We start from the raw sequence: 10,563 nt of genomic DNA, 5'->3' as shown, positions 1-10,563 counted from the left end.
GCAAATGTTCACATCAGGCTCCTCTATGGACAGTGGCTGGTAATCTTGTAACAGGAACTGATTAGTGGTTTGGTTAGAATTTTTGTGTGTCTATCATTGAAGTAGACAGAAGATTGATAAGGCTTGGAGCAAATTACTACAGAATGTGTCCCCGAGGTCTTCAAACAGTTTGTCATGCGATGAAGAGGGATGGAGGAAAGGTGTGGAGTCATGGCAACGTCAGAGTCAGGGCAGATGAATTTTGATAGTAATTACTGGAGACCCTGGTTGGTTTTTACAGTAGAGCTTACCAATAACTTCTGTCTCCCACCTGGAATCTCATGGATCTTGTATTTGGAAAAAGAGCTGTAGGAGTCTCAAGAAACACCTTAGAAGGGTCCTGGTAGGGTCTAGTAATTGGTCAACAACAGGAGAATGTTTAGCAACAGAGGGATTTTTGACATCTCAGACTTGGGAATCTACCTGAGAACCTGGTAAAGGAAACATGTTTGAGTTAGGATGATGGGCTAGAAGAAGGAGCAGAAGAATTGCTGGTGAGTTTGGGTTCAGGCGAATGGTGGGGAACAAAAGAAATAGATGCTCCCAGCTTAGCTAGAAGATCTTTTCCCAATAAGGGGACAGGACATGTAGGCACTAAAAAAAAAAAGTGGTGGGGTCTGGTGAGGAAAGTAAGGTTGTCCTCCTACCTGACAATAGGAAAGTGAGGAGAAGTGCATCCCCAAAACTGTCAGGACCGAGTAAGTGGCCCCAGTGTCCAAGAGGAAGGAGATGGACTGCCCACATACCATGATAGCTACCCGTGGCTCCCTGTTTGTGATGGTACTGGTCAGGTCAAGGGAGCCTGGGCCTCTTCAGTTGTCCATAGCCAAGCCTAGAAGGCTGGAGGGTTATTTGGGCATGATGTCCCTCTGTCCTGCGTGACACAGGCAATCGACGCCCAATGATCCTCTGGATTGTACTTAGGACATGGCCCCTTTGACTTGTGAGGGCTGGGGCAAGCTTTTGCCCAATGATCTGATGACCACATCTGTAGCAGGGGCCCGGTGGTGTAGGAGTGGCTGGGGCTGGTCGGGAAGCCTTTGCCAGCATATGGTATTTGTGAGCCTTTTTACCTTTCTCATGGTACACTTTAAAGGCCAGCACCAAGACTTCTGCCTGTGGAGTTAGGGGTGCCCTCTCTAGCTTTTAGGCTAGTCTCTTATGTCGGGGTAGCTCTAGGAAAAAAAATAGGTCATTAGAAGTTGTTTACCTTTAGGGTCTAAATTAGTGTCTATCTGTTTGATGGGTCTCGTCTGCATGCATTTTTTTTTCTGCTCCCAAACTCGATGGCTTTCCACAGGAAATAAATCATTAGTAAGAGTCACATGTAAATCAAGGAATGTCAAGTTATAAGATTGTGGCACAGAAGAGGATGAGAAAGGAAAGGAAGGGGCATCGGCAGTGCTTGAGGCCTGCTAGAGGTTCTGGCCATGGGGCAGTGCCACCCGACCCCTTGATGGGCAGGGGAAGTACCTGTGCTGTCACCATGGGGGGGACCACGTGTGTGATCAGCTAAGCAGCTGCCTCCAGGAAGCCCGCCTACCAGCAGGCTCTATTGGATCCTGGCAGTTAGCTCCGAATTCCTGCTGCGGGCCCAAACAACCAAAGCTGTGCCTCTCGAGGGACCAGATGCTGCCCATCAGCTCGAAGTGGACAGAAAAAGTCTGGGACAGAGACCGGGACGGAAAAAGCACACGTGGGATGGGAACAACTAGGTCTAGCAAACAGAGTCTCAAGCAAGGCTAGGGGCGAGGCCAGACCCGCTCTTCACACAGAAAACTAGGCAATAGATCTCTAGCAAGGGAGTGCCGTTTATTTATTTCAGTTTACTGTAAATTAAACCAAAGCATCCCAGGAAATAGGACAAACAGCTGTGAAGATGAGCCCATGGGTGAGGATAGGGATAACTGCATTGGGGCTAAACTTGGAGGCGGTACTCCAGGATGAGATCTGCTTATCCGGGCCCGGCCTAGCTTTAGTAAAAGGAGGTGGGGGTCCCAAGGGCAAAAGTCCTAGAATGAGGGTCAGTAAAAAAAACCTCTGTCCTCAGGGGTAGCTCAGGAACTCTTCCCTGGGACCACGCACGGATGCTAACTCTGACCAATGTGGGGAGGGAGCTTACCAGGTCTTGGGCTAGTGAGCATAGGGATGTGAACCTGCATTTCTGGAACTGAGTCACAGTCATGGCATGAAAGGAAAAAGAGATATCTGGTTGTGAGGAAATCTAATCTCCTCACACTGGGCACCAATGTTATGGAAAAGATGACGTTCCGGGTTTCGGCACCAATGTTGTGAAAAGATGATGATGTTCTGGGTTTCAGCACCAATGTTGGGGAAAGGATGAAGAGAATGGGGGGCATATGGCCTATGGAGGTGTGGTGAGGCCTGGGGGCAAGGGAGATGCCTCTGAGGGGCCCATGTTGGGAATCCCTTCCCCCTAAGGGACCAGCCACACAACGGTATAGTACAGAATAGAGTTTATTCAGGTCATGGGAGAGTTAAGAGGGTGGTAGAGGCAGGGAGAGAGAGAGAGGGGGGGGGAATAGAGAAGTAGAGGCCGGCCATGAGCACGAGGAGAGAGGGGGGAAGGGAAGGGGAAGAGGAGGAGTAGGGGTGGGAGAGCAAGAGAGCCAAGAGCAAGAAAGCTTAGGTAGTATTTTAAAGGAAATTCATTTATCATCCACACTGTCTGAATTATAGAATTTTTGTTTCCCTTTATCCACTTAAGAAAAGGAAAAAGAAAAAAAGAAATGGCAGTGCATGTTCCCTCTTGCAAGCTTTGCTCTGGTATTCTCAGTGCTCAGGAGAATGGGGAAGATCCAGAAAAGCAAAGGAAACTTAAGCTAACCCCAGGCCACTTATACCAGGCTGGTGTAAATGCTTGTTTGTTTTTGTTTTTGTTTCCCCATCTTTCTTTAAACCACATTTCTCCCAGGCAACATTGCAACCAATCATACCAGGAAGGGAGGATGAGCTTGCTGGCGATACTAGATGAATGTTGTATCCAGATGTTGCTGTTGAGGAAGCCAAAAACGTGTGGTATGGAAATCAGCAAGTGCACTGGTCTCAGCTCACAGACCACATTAAGACTGGAATTGTCCCCAGGGGTTCTGCACAGATGAAAGGTAAAGATAGGCTGAGTTATCCTAGATCATTACTGTCTGTGCTCACAGACAGATGCAGCTTTTGTGTTTCTTTTACAAATTATTTATTTTAGTTTTAGGTTAGGTAGGTTTTCTCTACAGCCCTGAGTTCTCAGAGCCACCATTTTAATCCTCCCCCCCCCCTCCCCGCATTTGCTTTTGAGCCCAGCATGTTTCTTACAAGTCTTGTTTCAGCACTAAACATTTTCTGGAACTATATTTTGCTTTCGTTTGGATTCCATTGTTTTAGAGGAAAGCTTGCTATCCACTGGCAAATGATGTATAAGAAATATATTTTAGAGGTCCTGAAAGTCTGAAAATATCTTGAGCACACTTAAAATTTGGCTGGCTGTAGAATTCTTGATTGAAAATTGTATTTCTTCATATTTTTATGTTAGCATCTTCCATTGTGTCTATCTAGAGGTCCAAAATTAGCTTGTTGTTGTTTCTCCTCCCATCTAGAGCCATCTGTGAGCTTCTCCTTTTTCCTAGAATGTGTCTTAGTGGAATGATAGTTTCCACTTCCAGACCACACTCAGAGGACCCTTGCCATTAAGTCTTTCAGTTGTGGAGTAATTTGTTAAATTTTGTATCCTTCCTTCTCATTTCTCTCTAGTCCCTGCCCCGACCTGGAGTTTTTTCTTATTTAGTAGTCAGACACCCTAGATAGTTCTTACATCGTTCCTATTTTTCATTTATTCTTCTCTTTCCCGTGTTTTCTGAGAAATTTCTTCTGTCTGTGCATGTGTGTGACTGTGTATGTGTGTGTGTGTGTGCACATGTGTGAGTAGGTTCATGTGTGGATGACAGAAGTTGACATTAGATATTATCTTACGGCTTATTCTTTTGTACTATAGTGTTCTGTTTTGTGAGACATAGTTTCTCTGTGTGACCCTGGCTTGTCCTGGAACTCGCTCTGTAGACCAGACTGGCCTCAAACTCACAGATCCCCCTGCCTCTGCCTCCTGAGTGCTGGGATTAAAGGTTTGTGCCACCACCACCTGGCTTTCACCTTAATTTTTAACACAGAGGTTTAATACAGAACCAGGATCTCCAAGGATCTGCCTGTCTCTGCTCTGCTCCAGCTCAAAGCATGTGTTACAGAAGACAGTAAACTTGCTCAGATTTTAGGTGTGTTCTATGGCTCTGACTTTCAGTCCTCCTCATGCACTCAGATCAATCACATTACCCACTGAGCCATCCCCACACCCTCCTTAACTTTTTATTTTATTGAGTTTTTCATTTCTGGGTTCATAGGATGCTGAAGCATAAAATTTCCAATACTTGAAGGTTGTGGTCTTTAAAAAAAGATTTATTTATTTATCATATATAGCTGTCTTCAGACACACCAGAAGAGGGCATCAGATCTAATTACAGATGGTTGTGAGCAACCATGTGGTTGCTGGGGTTTGAACTCAGGACCTCTGGAAGAGCAGTCAGTGCTCTTAACCACTGAGCCATCTCTCCAGCCCAAAGATTTTAATCTCAAGAATATAAATTCCATATACTTCAGACTGATATTCTTAATTTTCAAAAGCATGTTTCTGCTTTCTAATGTTCTTCTGCTTTGACAGTTCTTATTTGAGGGCTAAGTCTCTACTGTTATCTCTCTAAGAAGATATTAATGACAGGCACATTTCATCTTCCTGTGTTGTCTTTCAGCAGCATGTTCTTGGCTAATCTTGTTCCCTTTTACATTAAAAAAGTTTCCTAGAATGACTATAAAAGCAGACACTATTAAGTCTGTTCTCTGTGTTAACTCCATTCATCTTAACAACAGTCCTGTGTGGTAGGGGTTTTGATAGATGATGGTAGCTAAGGCCCAAGTGCATAAGCTCTTTTCCAATAGCCACAGTGTAGCACCAAAGAAAGAATGCCAGTGAATGGGAGCTGTCAACTCTGACATCCTGCCTAGAGTCAGAAAGCTTCTTATGCTTGGCTAAATAATGATCCTGAGGATGTCTACACTCTAATAACTGGAACCCATGAATATGTTATCTCACACGGGGAAAGGGAACTTTGCACAGGTGATTAAGTGAAGGACTAAGATGAAGAGGACTCCCTGTATTATTCAGATGAGTCCCATGTAATCAAAAAGCCCTTTGAAGTAAAATAGGAGGTTAGGTAACTAAGAATCAAAGAAAACATGGCAATAGAAGCAGAGGATTGGGTGCTGTGGACCCCATGAGTCAAGGAATGCAGAAAGCATCTAAACACTGGAAAAAGAAAGGGAGAAAAGAATTCTTCCCAAGCTAGGTTTTTGTGGCTATAATAAAATATTTGAAGCTAAGCATTATAAAAGAAAGAACTTTATTTAGAGGGTTCAGGTTCAAGTTTGGGTTAAGGTTAGGGTTGTTCATAGAGGTAGGAGTGTGTGTTAAACAGAGCACATGCAGTTGTCTGCTCTCATGAAACTTCGTTTAAAAGAACACACTCCCATAAGAACAGCATCAATCTCTTGTAAGGATTCAATCATATCCCTGGCCTCGTGTGACTCACTGTTAGAGCCTTGCCTTAGCATTTACCAGGTCTTGGATTCCAGACACTGCGAAATGAAGATCTGATTGCCTCTCACTAGGCTCTTCCCCTTACAAGTTGCAGATGTGTTGCACTGAGGACCAAACTTCATCATATTTACTGCAGATCACATCCAAATAATGGCATCTAGCTCCATTGACATCTTGATTTTAGTTCAAGGTCGCTCCTCTTGCACTTCTATCCTCCCAACATATAAGACAATAGATTTGTGTCATTTTGAACCATTTGATCTGTAAAGGCAGCAACTGAAAACTTGTATGTGGTGATTCTGTCACAAAATCCCTAACACTGCTCACTGTTTCTTTTTCTTTCCCCCCTCCCTCCTTATTCCCTCCCTCCTTTCCTTCCTTACTTCTTTCTATTCTTTCTTTCTTTTCTGATAGGATCTGGTTGTAGCCCAGGCTGATCCTGAAATAATGATTCCCCCTACTTCAGCTTCCCAAGTGTCAGCATCCCAGACATCACTATTATTTCATTTGTGTTAGAGGAATTTTCCAGGGATGGATTTTGAAGTTCCTTGTCTGAATGTGCATAGCAATTTAACTTAATTCTGTTATTGCTCTGGTGCCTTTATCTTGAACCATAGCTTGTATCTGCAAGGGCAGGGGACCTTTTCATTTTCTTAGTCAAGAACACGTAGCTGGTTCTTCTCTCCTGGTAGATGAGTGGATGACCCCTGGTTCCATGATCGAGGAGCAGGGTGTGGGCAATCACTTGCTTCCATGAATTTTCCTATATTTTCAATTTTCATCTTGCATCAGGATCCAAGGATTGCTGTAATAAAGAGTCATAGAATTGGCCACTTATGCAACCAAAGATTTATTGCATGACAATCCTGGAGGCTCAAACACTGATGTCAAGGTGTAATTTAACCCAGGTATAACTTCTGAGCTCTGTAATCAGTGGGTCCATTATAAGCCTTTCGATGTGACTTTATTGTCTACTTTGTCTAAGTCTATGTTCAACTCATTTCTGCATATTAACACACCAACTGAATAGTCTTCTTAACTTGACCACATCTTTAATGACTTCAAACACTAGTCATCACCTCAGGGACTAGGGGACAAAGCTTTAGAAGGTGGAGTGGGGAGCACAAGCATCACTCATTATCCTTTTTGTCTCTCCTGACATGAGAATCTGGGATTACCGGTTTCTGAGCTTTCTGGGGGCCTGCTTCTTGACATCTGCTCCACGGGGTTAGGATGTGGCTGTCTCTAACTACCAAATCAGTTACTATTTGTCTTTCCAGTTTTCTACCTCCAGTGTGGTTTTATTATATTCTCTTTTCCCATTTCCTGTGTGTGGGTGTATGCCTAATGATGTACCCTGATATTTTGTTTATGGAGAGTTTTGAAGGGGACAGAAATAACCACTTCATTTTAATGGCCCACTTTTCACTGAAAATCCTGGTTATTCAATTGGTATTTGTGTGTCTGGCAGGAGCAAAAGAAATTGGATATCTGATGTCAAAAACCTCAGGTGGCATTCCTTAAAGATGAGCCAAATTAGCTAGATTAATATCTTTTCTGTGTGTATTTCTTTCTTTCTTTCCTTCTCCAACCCCTTCCTTCCTGTCCAGAAAGAGTCTTACCGTGTAGGAAAGTTGGCCTCAAACTCATGGTAATTGCGCCATCTCAGTTTCTCCAGTGTTTGCATTATAGGTGTGTGTTAAGTACTCCCGGCTTTCCATTTTCTTTAAACAGTTCAAAAAAAAAATTCCAGAAGAGTTTTGAATCAGCCTCAAATCTTTGTTATATTCAAAAAGGATGGGTGATAATTACCTGGAGAACAAGCAGCAAGAAACTATTGGCAGGTCTTAATTTATTTTTAAATAACTACTTCACTTAACTTCCAAGAAGTGTAGTTCTTTTTAATTGGTGTTGTTTACATTTTAATTTAACTTTTGCATTTATGTAAGAAAATTATCAAATACATCCTCACTTCTCCTCTCCAATTCCACAACGATCTCCTCCACCATGATTCCTTCCCATCTTTATGTGTATTTTAAAAACCAGCACTGGGTCTACTTAGTGTTGCCTGCATGTTTATGGACATGGGACCATACTGAAGCATGGAGTAGGCTTTCAGGTGGCATATCCTTTAAGACAACTGACTTTCCTTCCCCCAGAAGTCATCAATTTTCAATAGCCCCTTATCCAGTGATTGAACTTGTGATGTCTCATCTGTTCATGTATGTTTGGCTTGATCTTGTGCAGGTCTTATGCCTGTAATCATAGCTGCTATGAGTTCCTGTATGCAACAGTCTTTTCTTCTTCAGAAAACATAATTCTACAGCATATATGATACAATTTTCCCATCTTTCTTATGCAGTGACCCCCCAAGCCTTGGGAGAAAAGGCTATAACAAAAATGTTTTACTTAACACTGAGATCTCCAGGTTTCTTATTTTCTCCTCAATGGCCAGTTGGGAATCTCTGTATTAATAGCCATCTATTACAAAAAGAAGCTCCTCTGGTGAGAGTAGAGAGAACCATTTAATCTATGGATATAAAGGTAAGTACTTAGTGAGCAGTATAACACTATGCTTATTTAGCAAATAATAACAGGCTTTTACCTAGGTCCTATCATCCACTCAACCATGAGTCTTAGGCTTAGAAATTAATATGAGGCATGTGTTTTATATTCTGAAGGATGCCTTAAATCAATTCAGAAAATGGTTGTTTACTCTTATAACACGGACAAGCAAGCATATCTTGTATTCAGAGGACCTATCACATACACATGCAGGCTCTATGATTGCTCTGTCAGTCTCTGTGAGGCCCTAGGAGTTATACATAGTTGTTTCTGTGGGTTGTGTTCTTCAGGTGTCCTGGAACCCTCTGGCTCCTGCTCTTTTTTGGGGTTCTCTAAGATCCACCTAACATTTGGCTGTGGGTCTCTGTATCTGTTTCCATTGTTGGGTTTTTGGGTGAAGTCTCTCTGATGATAACTGGGCTAGGCACTGATATATGAGTGTAGCAGAATATTGCTAGAGATCATTTCATTTACTTCCTTTGGGGGTTCAGTCATATTTGGGAGATCAGTCAATGCTAGATCTTTGAGCCATCTGGCTGGAAATTCACACATTGTCAGGCATGAGTTCACTCTCATGGATTGGGTTAGTTTATTTATTGGAACTTCATATTCTAGTGATGGTTTGTATCTGCTTAGCCCAGGGAGTGGCACTATTAGAATGTGATGGAGTAGGTATGGCCCTGATGGAAAAGGTGTGTTACTGTGGGTATGGGCTGTAAGACCTTCATCCTAGTAGTTTGGATGTGGGTATGGGCTGTAAGACCTTCATCCTAGCTGCCTGAATGTGGGTATGGGCTGTAAGACCTTCATCCTAGCTGCCTGGAAGACAGTATTATGCTAGCAGCCTTCAGATGAAGATGTATAACTCTCAGCTCCTCCTGCACCATGCCGGCTTGGATGCACTAAACCTCTGAACATGTAAGCCAACCCCAATTCCATGTTGTCATTATCAGAGTTGCTATGGTCATGGTGTCTCTTCACAGCAGTAAAACCCTAACTAAGACATCTATCTAGCCAAAGAGCTTCCCTTTGTGATTCCTTGTTTCTACTTCCCTAGCAGTAAGATGACAGGTAGCCATCATGCTTTGACTCTCTTATCATATACATACTGGGAGTCTGAGCTGTGGTCCTTAAACTTGTACAGGAAGTGCTTTACCCACTTAGCCAGCCATCTCTGCACCTCCAGAATGTTTTACTTTTTCAGAGTAATACTGGAACAGTGGTTCTCAGAGTGTGGTCCTTGGACCAGAAACTTTTAACCCAGAACTATTAGAAATGCAAAATTCCCACTCTGTCCCATACAGACAGAAACTTGTGATCCAATTGTGCTGAGAGTTCTAACAAGCCTTGCAGGGGTTGTCTTGCCCAGGAAGGCAACTGTTGGAGGACTCAGGAATAAACGAGCTCAACAACTGACATAGTGCTGACATATTGAAGATACTCAATAGATTCTTCAGAGAAGGAACCTTAAGAAGCAGTGACTGGAGACACAAGCTGTTGGAAGACACAGCCTACTGGGCATAGCTTGTCTTTAATCATTACGCAGGATCAATAGAAGACTCCCTCATGCAGACAGTCAATGATTATTGATTAAGTATACTTAAAGATATCATATATTTTTTGTGTACTCAGTGTCCTGTTGTGATAAATGAGCTTATTTTAAAGAAAATGTTTGTCCGTGAAGAGGAATAAAAACAAAATTCAAAACCCAAGACTGTCAGGAAATTCAGAGCTGCATAATAATTTTCCACTTCCTTTGTCCTCTTCACATGGATCTTTTTGTTCCTTAGACATTTCCTCATCCCATTTCCCCTCCCCTTGACTGTGTGTTTAGCCTCAAAGGCATTGGGAATAAGTAGGTTACAGATTTTTGATTAAAATTTACATAAAAGGTTGAAGTCTGTTAAGAAGGCAGAGGCAGGTAATAGAAGCCAAAGCTGGAAAAGTGAACACTGATCACTCAGTTTTATATTGAACACTGAGGAAAATGCAACATGTGGGGTTTTGACCAGGGGCTTGTACTTAAGAGCAAGTCAGTTGGGCAGAACTTCAGGATACTTGCTGAGATGAGAGCACATGATACAGAATAGAGAACTAACCAACCAACCAATCAACAACCAACCAACAACAAACCTGGACAAATAGCAACCACCAGCTTCTGAATAGATCCTGTGTATCCTGATCTGGGGTCTTGAACTTGTAGATTTCCTGTGGTTAGCTTCCCAAGTCCTGGAATGACAGGAATGTGCCACCATATCTAGTTTATGTAGTGCTGAGGATTGAACCCAGGATCTTGTGCATGCTAGGTG

Source organism: Micromys minutus (genome assembly GCF_963924665.1).
Source record: "Micromys minutus genome assembly, chromosome: X".
In the NCBI taxonomy this organism is placed as follows: domain Eukaryota; kingdom Metazoa; phylum Chordata; class Mammalia; order Rodentia; family Muridae; genus Micromys; species Micromys minutus.
The sequence above is the reverse complement of the archived record's forward strand: the minus strand, read 5'-3'. Positions refer to the sequence as shown.